At 40.8% G+C, this 19,624-nt stretch overlaps 1 protein-coding gene across 1 annotated transcript in view; it reads right to left on the bottom strand.

Moving 5' to 3' along the window:
* Window positions 1-19,624, bottom strand: part of sorcs3 (sortilin related VPS10 domain containing receptor 3) — a 238,433-nt gene that overhangs the window by 118,400 nt on the left and 100,409 nt on the right. The window lies entirely within an intron of this gene.

Below are 19,624 nucleotides of genomic sequence, written 5' to 3' on the forward strand. Positions count from 1 at the left end.
GATGTCAGGCACAACACCACAGTGCGTCTTTAGAAAAGGCATCCTGTCTCCATTTCTGTTTATTGAAGCAGTTTGCTAGCTTCCCTGGGGAATTAACGGCTGTTTTCGGCTTTCAGTGAAAGATAGCGTATCAGCTGGAAACGTTTCTGTGAAAATCATTAAAAGAGATTAAGGCAGGTGTGAATCAGGATGTTACACCAGACTCATGGAGTGGGAGATTTTCTCGGTTTGTGACCATTACACCGGCAATATTGTGTTCTTGGAGGCATAGGCAACTCACCAATGGGGAAAGCATCCTTCCTATTCAATAAGGGGGAGCGAATTCTTTTGTTACGCCATTTTTTGAAAGTAAAGTTATTCTTAAGTAACTTATATCAATGATCATTTTATAATTTTCAGCAGTGACAATCACAAACAAGAGAACAGTCACATTTTTGGGCCATTCTCTGTGATAGTTCCATCAAACCCAAACAAATGTGAGATACACAGTTTAACTGTCGCCACTGTACTGTTGCTGAAATGCTGATCTGCAGGCATTTTGCCAGCCTGCCCAACTATTGTTAGCTCACTGACGGGAAAACAATTGTTTTTAGGAGCTGGGACATGGTACTGAATAAAAGAGTCACCTCTTTTGAGTGTAACCTGGCTCTTAGCATTTCGAATAGGATAAGACAGGATATATTCAGTTTATGAATGTTCTGTTATTTAAAAGGTACTTCCAACAATTTTACACATAAATGGTATTTACTTGTCTTGAGTAGGCCTACTGCATTTGTGAAAAAAAAAATACAATAAAGCTTTTTTTTTTTTTTTTTTTTAGCTGCATGTCCACCCATTCATTGTCTGTAACCACATATCCTTTACAGGGTCACTATTACACTGTTGGACACATTATCGACAGTTTAAGAAAAAAAAATCGATACCATCGATTTTATTCCACACATTCTTCCTCCTTGACATCACTGAATAAGATTTATCAGATAACCTGCAGCTTCCTCTGGGGCTAAAAAGGCTTTACACTCCTTTTTACCACATATACAGTAGTACTCCTCGGGACTTGTAAACACCCTTTCATATGGAAAATTGGTGGAGTTAGCCTTTGGCACTGGACAGTTTGGACAGGGGATGTCTATAGTTTAGCTAATTTACCACTCAATCCCCTCTGTGATTTTGTCTGCCCTGCTTTCTCCTTCGCCCTACACAACAGCAGACTAACCGAGAACAGTGAAAATGCAACCTGCAACTTACCAGTTTATACAAATAATTTCAAACACCATTTTTTCTTCATAATTCATGTCCTGATGCAGTTTGATGGAGTTTTGGTACTCATAGCACCCTCAATCCAACTAATCAAGACAGCTGTTTCATAACTACAATGGTGTATCAAATTAGTATTTTTTCCCCTCAGGAGACGGACATCCAGTCCCCTGCCAATAAGCCTTACGTCTAAACTGTTTGCTCACCCATTTTAACACATAACTTGGTGCCTGTGCTTGGAGGTATGATATAAAGAGACAATAACCAATAGCAGAGAATGTAGGGAGCATCGATCAGCTTTTCTGTTAAATTTGTCTTGTGGAGTGGAACAAAAATGTGAAATCTTCTGTATCTGCCCAGTCACAAAGAGCCAGAAAGAGAGAGAGAGAGGGAGAGACAGTGCAGTGCATTGCAGTATGTGAACATCAAATGATTGAGGAGAAAAAAGGCTGACAGAAATTGCATTAGGGGGTGTTTGTGAGGTTTTGCCAGATGGCTGCCAGTAAAGCAGAACAATTCAGCGTTGGTGTACAACACTGTTGACCATTCTCTGGGGAGAGAGAGAGAGAGAGAGAGAGAGAGAGAGAGAGAGAGAGAGAGAGAGAGAGAGAGAGAGGGAGAGAGATGCACTTCAAAGACTGAAGGATGAAAACTGCAACCAAATCATCTTAGTTTCTCAACCTTGTACACAGAAAGCACATCACCCTGAAGCATACAGGAATTAAAGAGAAAGAGGTCTGTTGCAATATTGTTCCAAGGAAAACAAAAGGTTACTGATCCGGCTCCTCTCACTGTAAGGCAGTGACTCTTGCCTGCTTGCAGCTGAATTAAAAACAACTGAAAATGCATGCTAGCACAGACACAATGAGAACAGAAAACACCAAATCAATATTAATCAAGGGTCTGAAAATGAAGGCATCATCAGGTGGCTGTCAGAGTTCAACCAAAGCAGCAACAACCCAATTGTCTGAGTCGTGCAGATGCACAGGAGGCTGAGAAGGCGAGAGGGACGGAGAGAAGAAAGGTTTCTCACCAGCGCACCCTGCAGCAAAATCGAGCCTGGAGACTCTGAAGACTCTGAACATTCGCTGACTGATGCGCTTGAAAAACATTCTCTGCACTGGTGAACCGGAGCGTTCTATGCAGTGCTGAGGGGTCAGAAGTAGAGACGCCTGAATGCGTTACAGACATTTCCACTGCAATTGTCTGAATTGTTGCAGTCTTTTGTTACAGGAACACACTCTAGGGGGATGACAAAGCCAATTCTGCTCGAGCCACAGGTCCTCGACACAAGGCTGGTCACTGGATAGAATCCAGGGAACTTTGGGTGACCAGGAAAAGGACTAAACAGAGCTGTCTGAAATAAAACGCCTGAGATTTTGATAACAAAGTATGAGAGGCAAGATTTGGCCCAACAGAAAATGTTATTAACCTTCCGTCATCCAGAAAAGCACTAGCTGAGCACTTTCAATCTATAGTACCTTGCTTTGCATCCGTTTATTGATGTATAAAATGAACAAAATGAACACATGATTCTACCTCTGTGCCCATTTCTACACATGTTCATTGTTATTCTCCACTTGTCCAACAGATGCCCTCTGATCTTTCCATCTGTCTCATTCATCTCACTGACTCTGTCTGTCTCTAGCCACTTGCTCCTGGCCTGCACTAACCCCTTTTACGAGTCACCCGACCCTCTCCGCCCACCAACTCACCTTGTTCCTCTCAGATTGTCAATGGGGCTTTTCTTGTCCGAATCAACGTCTGAACCAAGTATTTGCTTTTAACTGTATACATTTGGTCCCGTTGGTTTTGGGTTCTCATGATAATTGTGCAAGTACACAAGGTGGGTCTCATACTGTTTTGTTTTTCTGTTTTGTTTTTCGTTTTTTCTGTAATTCCTGTAATTGATCAGTCCAAACCATCAGAAACGTATTTTTAGACTTAAATCAAACTAAACAAGAGTTCAGTTTGATCCCACTGAGACCATCGCCTTTGGTCAGATCAACTTTTAAATTGCAGACTAAAGGAAGTAGCTGTGAAAGGGCGTAATGATGCATGTGCTGCTCCTTTCAAGCGATATCAACCTGAATCTGCAACCGTTCTGTTCCTGGTTTCTCCTCATGCTTGCTGAGGCGGCTGTGGCTCAGGGTTAGAGCCAGTGGTTTGCTATTGGAGGGTCGCTGGTTCAATTCCCCTTGTGTGCACGATACTGAACCCCAAATTGCTCCTGATGAGCTATTTGGCAACATTGGAAACAAAACCTCAACTAACAAAGGAAACACTGGCAATGAAACATTTGTATTTGAATAGGTTGTATTGGCACTGAAAAATATACATTAAAGCACTTTATTTTGATTAATTTTTCAAAGACAGTGTTAAGATCTTTCATTCTTGTGCTGTCTTGTTTTTAGAGACAGGATCTTTACGATTTTCTGTCACTATCATGGTGTGGGGAGGAGGGGTCTGATGCGAGGGGCAAGGAGAGTGTGATTTGCATATGTGCATACGAATGAGGACGTGCCTCTTGCTGAGCTTTGCAGTTAAGGAGCCGACACAGTTCTGGCATGAGCGCACACCTAGCACACAGCTCCCACAAGCTCATTTTAATCCAGCTCAGCTTCATGTGTTAAAACAACAGCAGAGGGAACCAGACTTAACATACTTGCTGTTTGGGAGTTTCAGGAAAACTCCTCTTCGCAATATTGCTGCATGCTGGGGTCACAATGCAGCTCCAGCCTACGCGAGTAACGTTTCTTCATTAGTATGTGGATATGCAAATCACACTCTCCTTGTCCTTCCTGTCAGACCCCTCCTCTCCACGCAAAAACAGTGACAGAAAGTTGACACTGATAACCAGTGACAATGAAAAAAGCAGAAATCCTGTCACTGAAAAGGAAAAATCTGAACATTGTATTTGAAAAACACAGCAAAATAATACCATCATAATTTTTTTTCAGGGACAAATTTATTTTCAGTGCGAGTGCAACTTATTCATATCCATCTTTTATTTATTATTTATTGTTCACCGTCACTCTTCTGGCCCCATGTCCTCCTCTTTTTTGCAGGAATTCACAGGACATGATGGATGGTGTGTTTCAACTGTGGTCCTTCAGAGCTGAGTTTGGATGTCCTTTTCATGTCAGAATGTGTTTTCTTTTGTTACTCTGATATCCTCAAAAGACACGCAACTCATTTCAATTTGAACTCTTCAGCTAATTTCAGACTCTAATTTGGTTATTATATAAGGCTAACTGACAGATGTTCTGCAATATTAAGCATAACAACTTTGGTTAACGCAGTGGTACGGGTAAAGCAACCAAAATCCTAAATTCAGATTAGGAAAGTGATGTGGTTGGCTATAATAACAAGTCAAATGTTGCTGTACCTTTAATGTTTTGAAGTTTGGGTACACTTGCAGTCAACTAAACAAACCCCTTTGCATAAGTATTAATCAACTTTCTACAGCTGAAAGTACAAAAACTTTATTTTAAGCATATTGAACATGTGAGAAAGAACAATTCTCTGTATCAGCCAATCCAGCCATGCACTAAAACCTGTAACAATGCAACAATGTTGTCTTCCTCTATTAAGTACATTGTGCATGAGGAAAAATCTGTCATTTCCACAAAGAGACAAGCCTGCACTACATCTATCCATTCTGCCCCCAAATATATGAGCAAACCTTGTGTTCCTTCGCAGCAGAACAGTAACTGACTAAGGACAGAATTAATGAAAGCCAAATAGCAGTAATAATGATATGTGTGGTGAAAGGCAGTCAACCTTTTTAGCGTAGTGGAATCTCTGTGGTCTAGGTGTAATAATGACAGAAATAAAAACTGTGCTAAAACTAAGACATGTCTTCATTTTCTTGATCAGAGACTTGGAAACATCTATTTACCTCATCTCTACAGTAGGCAGAATACTGGGCTGTCTGCAGACTTCTATCTCTGCCAAGGAGCATTAAAGTTTTTCTTGTGACTCGTGATGGCCTGACACCTAGAAGCTATTGTGCCACACTTCTATATTTCAGCTTGTAGTTGTAACCTGTTTCACAATGAAATATGGTTTAAATTGACCTAGATGTGTAAAAATACCAATTTCAACCTACAGTAGTCTAGACATCGCAAGGAACTGGGGATCAATGCTTACTGGGTCAGAATTGCCCTCCAGTGTAGACTGTAATGTGTTTGTCTATGTGATGGCCTTACTGTGACTGGTGACCTGATCAGGGTCTACCCTCCTATTTTATCTGAGGCATGGAAATGCATGTTTCAGCCTTTCTGACAGGAGAGTAAGGAGGCAAAGAAATGAATGGATGGATGAGTTGCCTAGGGCAATTAGTCTGTTACTTGGGGCCATAGTACTGCTTCATCAACCAATGGATTATTGTGCTTTAATCCAAAGCACTAAACTAGCACGCAAGACAACATTCAAGCAGAAACACTGTTGCCCAATAATTTGAAAGTGAAAGGGGCAAAAAACAAAGGCAGTCATGAATGTACAGTTAAAATGTGTGAATATACCAGTCAACTCCTAATATTTGCAATGCAGTCACATCCACTGCAAATAAACTCTGCAGGAACAATTATTTGTCTGGAGCAAGGCACTGAAAGCCCCTATGATATGCTTGGGGAGGGCTGCTCAAATGCTGGGATAATGTTATCATTATGTGTTCCAGATTTTCAAGTTTGAATAAAAGGCAGGGATTCTGACCAGCTGTTTTCATCTTTCCTCTTACCGATTGATCAGAAACTGAGAAGATCGCATCAAGGAAGCCATGGAAGGCCATGAATCAAGGGAAAACAACCTTATTGATGGTAACGAATACCACTATCGAGGAAGCCTATGATTTATCTAACATGTTGCTTTTTTCTTAAATCTTAGTGGATTTCCACTACAGATTGTCCTCTTTGTCGTTGCTGTGAATTGATAACAATTTGTCAGATTCCCTATATTTATATGACATGAATCTTGGAACACAGCAGTACGATATTTGAGATGCATGATGTCACGGGGGAAATGGCCCATGTGTGAATATGGCCTTTGTCATGTTTTTTTGATGCATGCATTGTTTGTAGAAAAAACAAAATCAAAATCAGTAAATATTGGTTCAGTCTATGGACTGCTTTCAGCCCAATCACATCAGTGTCCTTTGCTTGGATCCAGAGGCCTTTTTGGACACTACTAATTGCCATGTGCCAGAATGAGAAATGTACAGATAACACTAACAGACTGTTCTAATAGGTCATTGGCTTGTATGGGTGGTGCTCAGGTATTTAGCTCAGGCAGACAGAGAAAAATATAGACGCTGATCATTATAGCTAGTTTTTGCTCGTTTTAAAACATTTTACAGAGAGAGAAGGTGTAACAGTATACGTGATTTTGAGCCATTTGTTTGCAACATTTTTTACTACGGGTTGAGAAAGACAGCATAATATGAAATGGATTGGGTAGATAATAAGACTTCAAATCTGCATACCAGTCACATTAGAGCAACAACACTTGATTTAAAACACATTTAACATCCCGGAGCCAGAAAATGTTTCCCTGCATGTATTGTGAAAAGAAAGTCCAGTATGTTTTTATCAACAGAAAGTTCAGTCTGTCCTCATCAGAAAAAACAAACAAAAAAAAAAAAACAAAAAACGTCCACATAGGTCAACTGTGAGAGCAGCTTATTAGGACCCATATTTAGCAACCTCTAGCAAGTAATTGTTAGTAATTATTATAGCAGTAAGCCTAAAGGAGAAAGTCTGGAAAAGTAGTGTAAAGACTGAGAAAGTCCACATCATAATGTTTTCCGAAGGCTAACAAAGTAGTTTTAGTGCCTACACCTAACCAAACTCTGAGTGCACAGTGAAGGTCCAGTACACCAGTGCTTGTAGGTCCAATCTGTCAGATAAGTATCGAAATGGTAATATATGTATATTTTGGAGTAACTGGCGACTGACATATTCAGTAGTTTAGGTATTTCGGATGCTTTGGAGAATTCATGGGGCAGGTGTTTTGAGGACAATGCCTTACACATCTGGCTGATATCAACTTTCAAAGAAAGACAAGAACACAATATTTGTATTATCTAAATCCATGATACGAATGGCTACACTGTAAACGCGACATTTGAAAATGATTCCTTACAGACACTGAAAGGTAGACACAGAGCGCCTGGTAGCCCATTTTAATTTGGTAAACCCAGCACGTAATGCATCACTCACTGCAAATACACATACGTTTCCACCGGCTTCCATCAGCAAAAGGAATTGTTTTGAGTCAACAGACAAAATATACAATTTTTTTCCGGAGAATGAAAACCCATTCTGATATTTGCTGCATGCCGAATGGCTAAAAACGATGATATTACATGAGATCTAAGAGAGGAAATAAGGCAGGAAGATTGTGTTGCAGCATGTTTTGAGCAGAGGCAGCAAGGATCCAGCAGCTTTTAATAATCACTGCTACCATCAGCAAAGCATATCTCAGCAAGGAGAGTCATAATGTACAAGCTGTCAAGGAGTTTATCAGGAGAATATACACTCACCCTGAGCTGCACTCTTGTAAAAATGTAAGCATGCACACACACTCCCTCTCAAAGGTGGCACGCACACATGCTTAAATCTTTCACCTGAGGCAACGGCTGCACATTCTTCCCTCTAATGCTGAATCCACTGAAGCGTAATTGAAAATGACGTTGGAGAACTGACATATTAAGATTGGAAGATATTGTATTTGTAGGTGTTTTAGAGTTGTCAGTGAAGCGGACCGGGGAGCAAAAGACGCTGATGAATAAAATAAGTATTGGAGCCTCAGACGACTGAGCACGGTACACCAAAGTCCGTCGCTCGGTAGAATGTGTTAATGTACACTTCGGACTCCGTGCGCACGTGTGCACATTAATGTATGTGTCTGTGTTTGGTGGGAGATAGTGAAAGGAACATTAAACCAACCCATGTGTGAAACAAACAGAAACAGGAAATGTGTCTGCCACGCCGGGATCCATACTGCTGCTACTTGAACAAAGAGACAAGCCTGCACTATTAAACTAAAGATTTCACAAAACAAGCAAGTGCTGGTGTGTGATACGTATAAACAACAAGCAAAAGAGGGAGAGGACTTGTTACAAAAATTGTAATAGACAATCCTCACAGAATCCTGCCAGGCCTTACCAAATATAACCCTGACCGCATCATAGCACCACGCCTGACAAATGTAGCGTTGAGGAAATACCTTAAAGCTACAGCCGAGTAGGACAGAAGTGCTGACATTCAGAGATCGCTCTCAGTGACAACATTTGTCGTGTATCCCACACTCACAGCCTTGTTCTCCATTCAACCTTGACGGCGGGGTAGGCAAGTATCTTTGCTTCGACCCCTTTTCCTGCTCGCCTCGCTCTGGAAAGCTTTTTTCCAGAATTAATCTTTAAATAAAGCATAAAAGTTTAAAAAAATAAAAAATAAAAAAATCTTCCCAGACGTGATGACTTTTTTATGAGGTCTAGAAGGATTTTTTTAGGTTACCTAAGATAAAAAAAAAAAAAAAAAAAATACTTTTTTGACATCCACCTTGCTTTCCACTGAACTGCCTCATATCGTCTTGTGACTTTCACCTCATCCAAACCCCATTATCCTCTGCTGTCCGCTCTGGTAAACCAACAACCAGTTTCTCTTGCAGTCAATCAATGGTGCTGGCTGTACAGTAAACAATTTTAAATCTTAGTCAGACTGAATGCTTTAGAGGGAAAAAAAAAAAAAGCCCCCATAGCTGGCGGGCAAAGAACAACCAGAAATGACTTCTATTTATTATTCATGCCGTGGAAGGCCTGGAAGACAGCAGTTCGATGGGTAGATTATTACAAAGTGTATTGCTCTGGAGTGACATCACACTATAGTGGCCGGTGGGTTTGAGTCTGTTCCTCAACATCCCTGGAGTGTTGTTAGTGATAATAACCAACACGTCGGGGTCAGGAAGAAGTGGAAGTTCATGCTGCAATGAAAAAAGGATGGAGAAGTAGGAGAGCTCTTTCACGCTTATGAAAGGTGCATAAAAAAACTGTTTATTCCTCTCTGCATCTAACTAGAATGGCACCCAGTAGAGTGCATACCTCTGTCAAGGCCAAACAGTCCCATTTCATTTAATCAAGCCTGATCCAATACCAAACTTGATAACTGTGCATCACACTAGTTTAATCAGTCACGACTACTTAACTAGCATTTAAGCTCACCAGATCTAGGATCTGCATCAAATGATACTCACTCATTGATACCAGCTACCTAAATACATAAGATATTTTTCACCAAGATCCATGCATTATTCCCCGAGAAATTGATGAAAATGTCAAAAATATCCAGATCTGTCCCTTTTCTGGGATCAACACCAAAAGTTAACTGGATATATTCTGGGCTGATACCCATCCTATGTTTTTATGGAAATCTGTCCTCTAGTTTTTTCGTGATATCCTTGAGCCGCATGCACGCAGTGGAGCTGTAAAACAGATATACGCGAGAAAAAGATCATCTATCAAGATTGAAGGAGTAAAGAATACAACTTAATACCTAATTAATGCTGCTATTTCAATAATTAATTGTGACTTAGGAAGTAAGGAGGGTTGTGTCCTAATTGGGAGGTCAGTGGTCAGATCCCCAGGTCACGGGCTGCACATGGAGAGGTAGCAGGCTAGAACAGAGGGTAGTGAAGCAGCAGAGGGGAGAGATCGTAACTCCATGTGATCGAAATGATCAGGAATGGATATTTTCCAGATCAATTCTGTTGCGGCGATTAGGATGGGGGTTGATTTCGATTTCGGTTGAACAGGTTTTTGAAAGAGCTCGAGAATTCGGATGACCATATGGTTTATCCGGCAGGACTCACTGACTACCATGACCGGCTCCCAGTATGGGCAGTGGACTGCTGCACTAGCTGCACTGCATGGAGGATGTTCACTTCAATTTTTTTTACCTAGTTTTTTTTGTTTGTTTGTTTGTTTGCTTTTTTTTACATATCTGATAACCTTCTACTACATTTTTTTTTACTGCATACTCACACATTTATAAATTAACACTATATTCATCTGTGATTTGGCATGCACTTTACACTTACTCAGACTTGAAGCTAATCCTCTGCCCCACCTTGCAGTATATATACCTACAGGGAGATAGTTAGCGGTGTAGAGCACAGGGTTAGGTGCACCTTCGCACATTATTTTCCGGAACGTATCTGTCTCATGGCATTCAGAGATAGCTTAATGATCTGTCTGGAAACTTACTGAGAAACTAAAAAATAAAGGAACGTATCTTGCTATTAATAATTGATATAAGTGCTGAGGCAAACAGTCAAGAGAAGTATTTCCCTCTTTAAAATATGCTTCATCAACTGCAGGAACCTCTCTGAGTCCTTTTTATTAAACTGTGTCCTAATGGATGAGGGTTGCAAACAAACATTTGATTTATATCAGCCATAATTCCTTTGGATTTATGCTCATCATGCGCTGCGTGTGCAAAATCAAATTTTAAATCATTCCCTGCTTTTCTGTATGCATTGAAAATCGCTTGCCGGGGATGAACAACTCACAAATGCAAGTATTTAGCAGAACACCAGCTGTTTCTCTGGTGGAGACTTAGTAAAGTAGGAGTGATAAAAGCTAGGCAGGAGTGTAAGAAGTCTGAGCACGCTTTGAGAGTCTTTTGTTTGATCGTGTGCTCATTTGCCAGTGTGCATCCTGGTGCGGCAGCACAGGGTAAATACAGGTTTTGTCTCCATTTCCAAAGAGAAGGGGGAAAAAAAAAAATGCTCTCCTGGAAGGTGAGTGGGAGCTATCCTTCATGACTCTGCTCTGCCTTTATCTGGTGCTTTTTCTTCTCTCTGATAAGCAGCTCCAGAGCCAATCATGTGGAACTTATAACTCAAACATGTGAAAGTGAAGTTTTTTCCCAGGTAAAATAAGTAGAAGGAGGGAAGATGAATAATAAACTTTCCTCCAACGTTCTCTAAACTTTTTTTTCTGTTTTGCACACACCCTTATGCTGTTCACACATTCAGCAGTCCTGGCAGCCTCTCTCTCCGCGTAGGCAGCAACTCGTCCACAATCTCAACAGATTTGTGTCCGTGGCCTCGACGCTGAATATATAAGTGACTGTTGTGCAAGCATCGGGCAGGTGGTATGGGCAAAAAACAAAACATGTACCTAGCTATAGCACCCACGCCACCAGCAATATCACCAGCCACCACAGTCCAGCGCCATGTGACGGATGTCAGAGCGCTGTCCTCTGTGGAAATATTTGTGTCATTTCAGATAAGCAGCAGAGTCAGAGCTCTAAGGCTCCTCGCTGCTGTTGGCAAACAGTTGAGCTATATTCATTTACTCGTCTGCATGCCTGTGAATACATTAGACAGATTCATTAGTTCATGAGCAAAAGAGAAAAAGTCAGCGATATATGGCCAGTTTGCAAATCTAATAACTTTTAAACACCAAGAAATATCAGTTTAACATACTTAAATGGGTAGGGGGAAACAAAAAATGTGTTAATCACCACAACATCTGGATGACTGATAAGACTTTGATTTGATTACCATTAACAGGGAACAAACCGGAGCTGCCTCAAAGAGAGATGCCCTTGAATGGCCATGGAACGAATTCCCACATTGCCTCCAGACTAAAGCCTTGTGATGAAATCCACCATTTGCTGTTATGACAGCAAGCAAATGACTATATGCTTCGGCATATGAGGAAAAAGCCCAAGAGAGTGTAATTAAAAAGGTAAGAATTTAAATTTTGCGAGAAGGGGTCAGAATAAATTACATCTTAATAACAGCGAGGGTGATTTATGTGTTAACGGCGCGTTAATGCACAAAGGCAGAAACAAAAGGTTGCTGTAATTCACACGCAGTTTGTTTTAAAGCAGCATGCATAGTTTATGTGGTATCAGGATGCCAGTAATTCACTGCTGCCTTTTTTTTTTTTTGTTGGGGGGGGTATTACCATACATTGTAATATGTGTAAGGTCATGCATGGAAATGTGTTGGCTTTTTGTTGACTCCAGGTCAAAAACTGCTTATGAAGTGGGCAAAGTTCCAGGCCAGCTAGTTCTGTTTGACGACTGTGGATGGACACTTGCGATATTTGCAATATATGTATTGTATTCTAACACTAAAAGCCCTGATTAAGACCAGGGTTGTGTGTGAGCGATGGAACAACTTGAGATATCAAACAGGTTCTTTTCGCTCGTTGTTGTTTCAGTGTTCAGCCTGCTCTTTCAGATGTGTTCACAGTGAAGGATTCTTCAGAGCCCGACTTACGTATTTCATTGTGAAGTGCCGATGCAGGAAGCACTGAATCCTGCAAGTTGCAGGTCAGATTTTATGTACACAGCATTGGCCCAGCTTTATCGTGGAAAAAAAAGAGGTTGCGTCTGCTGTAAATAGTTAACTGCGTCTTTTTGGATTTTAATGCCTTACATTTCTGTGGGTCTTGCACTGACTCGCCTGCCAGTGAATGTAAATAGCACTGACACAGCTGTTAAGTTGACTGATTATTGATGAGTCTACTGTTTAAAGTGAAACTCTCGCCAAAAAGCAACCTAGGCTCTATTTGTTAATGTGTATGAGTCAAACCTTTGTGTAAAAGCATAATGACGACAAAAGATGCACCTTTAAGATTTACCGTATTTGTGTTTTCGGGTCAAACTCATTCTCAATGGGAGTGCTACGGGTCGCTACGTTTAAAACAGTAAGAAGGATCGACACAACATGAAACTTTGCTCGTAGTATCACCAGGGTCTCTACACATGAACACCAGCATTGAGAACATTGTTTGTGTACGCAGAGTTTGCAAAAAATAAAGTTTTTGAGCAACTCATCTTAGCAGTAGCTTGTTCTGCTAGCCGCCGTCATGGCAGCTGAGCGGTGTCGATCTCCGATTGCATTCACTTTAATCACAGTTCATCATATCAGAGTGTTTTGTTAGATTTTTTCACACAAATACCTTCACATGCCTGTTTATGGACTTTTTAGGGACGATTTTTGGCTGCCTGTCTTCTGAATGCTGTTGCTGAGAACACATGTATGCCTCGTGCGCATTATAAGAGTGACATAGAGAGAACTTGAACTAGAGGAATGTTGTACTCTGATACCTGTTCATCTCAATTTGTTATCTCCTCAGGACACCATTATCTTGAGCCCTGAGGTGTACTGTATGAACAAATGTAAATATTGACTTTCCTTTTTGCTCTGCTTCCTGGGGAAAATGTCTGGCTCTTCAGCTGCTAAATGCTTCGCTATGTGAGCCAGCTATTCACTTAGTAATATATTTTTGCTACAGCTGCCACATGCAGAAAAGGTTGTTCTTATCCACCACACCATTCACTATTTGATTCGCTTTTTGGAGAGGCTACAGTAGCTGTATTAAACTTATCCTCTCTAGAGTGTTTTCATTGAAGTGCTCTTGAAAAGTTCTGGCGAGCCCAATCTGGCAAGGTTTTGAGGGAAATACCAAGTCCAATTGCAAAAGGTCACAGACATCAGGTGGGTCTCTCTGAGAGAGCCAAGCCCTTATTATACGCACTGACCTGTGAAATATCACATAGCCTGTGAGCATGCTCAGCAAAATGATGCAATTTGAGAGGATGTCACTCCTCACCCCCAGATGACCCCCATACTGGCACTGCGGGAGAGGACGAGTCTGCAGCCAGGGAGTGATAACACAGAGCTTTCTCCTCTCTTCCTCTTTCTTTGATGGTCCATGAATTTAGGGAAGGGAATCCCCTCCAACACTGATGGCCCTCTAAGAAGCAAGGTAGTGCACATCCAGTGTAGTGTTTTCAATTGACCTTTACCTACTCTTTATCTGATCTGGAGTGGAAATCTGTTCTAAAGAGACAGGTTTCAACGTCCTGTATACCGTAGTTAAGTTACTTAACTAGCTGGCCTTGCTAAAAACATGATCATTCTTAGTTACAAGCATTTCAAACTCAAGTTAGAATGTGTTTTGTCAAAGACATAAAAGCAAGAAGATGTCTTTTAACATGAAATAAACCAAGTGAAAGTAGATGTACTGATATTATAAGAACACAGTCACAGAATGCAGAGCCATCAAAAAAGGAGATTAAATATCTGTTTTTGTAGTGAAAAGGTGAGAGTGTGTGTTTTATATTATCTCAGCTGGTATAAAGGTTACTTATTCAGCCAAGAATGACTGAATTCAGAGAACATTGAATGCTTTCCTGTACAAGAGTACAGTAATACTTAACTAGGGCACCAGTTTACATAAATGACTATTTCTATGACAGTAGCATGGAGGCATCGATTATGTTTGGAGAACATATCTTTGGTTCATTAAATACAGTATTCGCCAGTATGCAAACGCAAAGGTGGAGATCCATCGGCATTGTGACTCCAGAGGAAACTACATATAACAAATTGAATTTCCTCCAGTGAGGGCTTGGTTACATTGTGGGTAATATAGGCAGTTTTGAAAAGCAGTTCACCAAATTCAATGTGTAAAATTGGAGTTTAACTCTAATTTAACTATAACACTTGAATTTTCCTGTAGTATCTCAACTCTTTTTACCTGCCTAATACAGCATTGTGGTGCAGTGTCTCACAAAATACAGATTTAAGTCAAAATCGAAGCAGCAGAGGTTGAGACTGACTTTAAGTTGCTACGTGGGTCAGACCAGAAAAGCTTTACCATTATGCAACCAGAAGCAGCTTTTTCTTAGATGCTCCCTGACTGGCAATGCTCGTATCTTTCACAATCCATGGCTCATCATACCGCTGTCTTTTTCACTTACAAGATGAAAATAACACCCTGTATCATATTAGGGTTTAGAAAATGTTGTCCAACTGTTTTCCTTTCCTGAGCAGCACTCCTCACGACTGGTAAGCTGAAATTTATGTGCAAAATGGGTTTAGCATCTGTGCCGCTTCCTTGATAAAATTACTAATCATTTTCCAAGCCTGAAGCAACTAGTGCCAGACAGACATCTCCCCACCAGTTGTCTGTCGCCTGTTGCCACTTCACAATTCACAATCACTTTCATTTTGTTTTGTGTGACACTATTCTCAGGCATTTATCCTCATATTAAACATTTCTTCATACCAAACATCATTACAGCTGTAATCAGCATGTTAACAGCAGACAAATAAGAATGAAGAGAATGCTCTTTTTGTTTTTAACAGATCAGCGTTAATTTGCTGAAGGCCAGAATTAGACCAATTAAATCAAAATAAGTAGACTCAAATGCCTGATCATTTGGTGTTAAAAGTTGCCTTAATGAAATGGGACAAACTGAATATGAGCATAGCAATATTACCGGGGGGTTAGGATGAAAAGTCAGACCATTACAACATGTTTTTTGGTTATCATTTGGAAGTCGATTGGGAGAGAGCGGTTGAGAGTTATTCTCAAAGATACTGACTGGCCTATCTTAGACCAATGAGAGCATAATACTCTGCATGCAGAGAAAGCAAGGCACTTAAAATGAGTACATGGTTCAGTAGTACTGCAGGTGGGCTTTGTTCTTATCAAGTGTTAACATCACCTATTGGTTTGTGGACTTGTTTGGCATTTTAAAGCCCTTAGTTTGGCATTACAACCACTGCCATGTTAGCTTTTGGAGCAAGTGAACATATTGGGACTAGACGGTGGAGCTGTGGAGGATATCCTGATAGGATCTGACTTCGAACCAGAGGACGTGCTCTGGTAGAGACTTGGCAATCGCAAGGTAGACGTGACTGAAGCACATCATGATTTTTTCTTCTGTTCTTTCAGAGTCAGATATTGATCTCAAGAAGAGAGATCAAGGCAGTTCAGTCCACACATACAAGTCCAGAACTCACACTTAAATGTCATAGGGAACAAATCAACAAACATAGGTCAATACAAGGCAAAGGACGAGCAGCAATAAACAAAACCGTCACACCAGCTGCAGCGCCCATCAACGTGTTCATGTTCAGACCAATGACTACTCAGTATTCATTAATTCAGGCCCCTTTAGTGGACTGCATCTATTTCCTTGTATCTTGCATATTTGAGATACTATCATGGAGACAGAAATCTCTCTATAGAGAGATAGACATATCAGAGTACACATAACAAAGTACTCAAAACAACCTTTTTGAAAGTCACTGCTACAGTTTGTGTCTCCAGGACCACAATTTGCCATGATCACACACACACACACACACACACACACACACACACACACACACACACACACACACACACACACACACACACACACACACAGCCAGATAAACACGCCTGGTATAAATCTTATGGGTGCCATAAGATTATGTTGTGAGAGAGAACTTAACTCAACACACATTGTGGAAAGTGAGTAACCCTAACCCTTTTGCTTGAAATCACATCATGTAATAAACTTCAGCAAACATGGATAACTACACTCTCACTGCCGTGAGCAGACTCAATTTTCCAGGGAGTGTGTGATGAAGAGTCAGTGAGGTTGACTGACCTGGTCCCGGAGTTTCTCCACAAACACATTAGGCTTTTTATTTTGACTTTGTTGCTTGAAATCATATCACATTACATTCAGTAAACAATAGGACAGCTGGCTGTCAATATCAGAGAGGAATGCTGCGTTCTGTGTGGGTGGGGGTGCACGACGAGAAGTCAGTAGGGAGTACTGGCTGGTCAAATGCAATGGTTATTTGAAAACATAACACCTATGACTACATTACTGTATGGGATTTTTTATCTTTATTTCCAAAGCCGGGGGTTCTAGAGGATTATGGTACATCTGTAAAGACTTCATCTTGTAGAGCCGGAAGCTCTGTCCACTATTTATACCTTATAACTTTATATAGAATAAGGGCTGATTTGCTTTATGCTTTTGTGTGTTTTGGTAATGCAATGTAATCAATCAAACTCTCCAGCGCAGTAATTCAGTAACACGCTGTAAGCACAACTTCACCGAAATCACTGTATAAATTCAGAAAACAAGTGCTGCAAATGCTGGCTTTGCAAAAAAATAAAAGTATAGGATATGTCAAATTTGTGCATTGATTGGAGGAAAATACAACCTGACATTATTGTTGGCATTAATTTGCCGAACTCTGAATACCTGCAAATGAGTACAGGAGTTGTCATATTTGATAAATTCTCATCCGCAGAGGGACAATACTCCAGAGGCCTGATGAGAGAGGCTGAACAACTTTGAAGAAGAATTGTTTGCTGAGTTGATTTATTGTCAACAATGAATAGCTCGCCTTTCTGTCTTTCCACTCAAACCACGCACATATGAAGGCTCCTTTGAAAATTATGCATGGACTGACTGATCAGCTTTCATTCTTTAAGGTCAGGATGTTCATTAAAATTGACAGACTGACTGCGCGATACTTTGAGGTGTTGCCACTGCCTTGACCTTTGCAAAAAAGGCAGCGTTAGACGTGCTATTTGAGCCATCTTGCCGTGAAGTGATAAACATTCACTTCAACTGCTCCTCTTCAAACCCTATCGGAGCTGTGATCTCAATTAGCCAGGGACAGACAGATGAATCATGAAGCGGACCTGACATGAGACAGCAAGGTTTCTCAGCACTGCCACAGTTGAGCTGATTCAAGAAAATGGCTGCGACATCTTCTGTCTTTCTCTTTTTGATTCCTTTTTAACATACACAATGCCTCTTCTGAGAGAGTGATGGACTGGAACATTCAAGCCAGGATGGACAGCTGCCCCCCTCACTGTAGTGTTGTGGGTGAGTGACAGGGCTGGGAGTGCTGCCAATAACACTGATCTTCAAGCGCTGCAGTGTCCCTGTTCTCACATCATGGATAAGTTACTTCAGTTGATTACATCTTCCCTTCAGAATTAAACTGTCATGTGCATTTAACTGTGATGACAGTGCCAGGGTTTATGTGAGTCCAGTCATCACCTATTTGTGTCATAAAATTAGCTCTGTAGCAGAGGATAACACTCAGACATCCTGTTGGTACTGTTGGCTTGCCTTAAAGTGAAACTCTCGCCAAAATACAACCTAGGCTTTTTTGTGAGTGTATATGAGTCAAAACTTTGTGTAAAAGCATAATTTAGAAGAAAGATTGACCGTATTTCCGTTTTTGGCTCAAACTCATTTTCAGTGGGAGTGCATGGGGCACTTTTACACTAGCATCAAAATCGCTAATTTTAAAAAGAAGGCTTGACAACATTGTGACTTGTGATTGTGACAACATTGAGAACATTGTTTACTAAAAAGAACATTTTTGAACAACTCACATTAGCGGTAGCTTCTTCCTCTAGCCGTTGTCATGGCAGCCCAGACATACTCGGGGATCAACACGTCTGGGTAGAGTGTATGTGGTTCAGCTGAGCGATGTGTAGAGACACTGGTGATACTACGAGCAAAGTTTCATGTTGTGCCGAGCCTTCTTAGTGTTTTAAAAATAGCGTTTTTGATGCTAGCATAAAAGTGCCCCATGCACTCCCACTGAAAACGAGTTTGAGCCGAAAACGAAAGAAGAGTAAATCTTCAAAGTGCCTCTTTCATCGTAATTATACTTTTACACGAAGGTTTGACACATATACATTCACAAAAAAAAAAAAAAAAAAAAAAAAAAAAAAAGCCTAGGTTGCATTTTGGTGAGAGTTTCACTTTAAATGTACTAAGTTAAAATCTGCAAACACTTTATGCAGCTACCAGCTTATGCAGTGTTATCAGATGATGGCATCACCTGACCTGGACTGCACACTGATTTAGTGTTTTTGTGCCTTTTGTCCTGTAGTACAGGACTTGTTTGGAAGCTGAGGAGGCTGCAAGGTAGCCAGGTTGTCATCAACCAAAGCTGCTTAGCAAACTACCATCCCCCTGTCTTCTTGTTAGAACATCTTTAATAACCAGTACTTAATTGAAAAACTTTTTTCACACCTGACCTTTTTTATCCTGAAGGGACCTACAACTTGCGAAAAACTAGAATACATTTGAATTAATGGTTGACTGTATGGAAGGTAAGCACTCGAGCATGGATACGTGACCCAAACCCCATCGGAACCCATCGGTACCTGACTACAGGAGAAATTATGTCCTGGTTCAGGTAATGTGTGGTATCAGTATCTCTGATTTGGACATTAAATAACATGATGCCTGTTGTGTTTGGGTTGGGCTTGGTTACTTAACTCTCAGACGCTCTAGTTAAGCACCAAACCCAGTCCACTACCAGTGCATATGCAACCGGGCTTTCTTCACAGTGGCTCCCGACCAATCTCAGGAGAGCAGAGTCACTCACCATCTTCTGCAAAAGGCTAAAGAATCACTTGTTCAGACTTCACCTCGACCCCGCTTAGCATGACTTGTATGTTCTTAACTTCAGCACTTAAATCATAGCACTTATGTGCTTAAGGTGTCCTTGATTAACGGCA

Source organism: Acanthopagrus latus, chromosome 1, assembly GCF_904848185.1.
Source record: "Acanthopagrus latus isolate v.2019 chromosome 1, fAcaLat1.1, whole genome shotgun sequence".
Taxonomy (NCBI): domain Eukaryota; kingdom Metazoa; phylum Chordata; class Actinopteri; order Spariformes; family Sparidae; genus Acanthopagrus; species Acanthopagrus latus.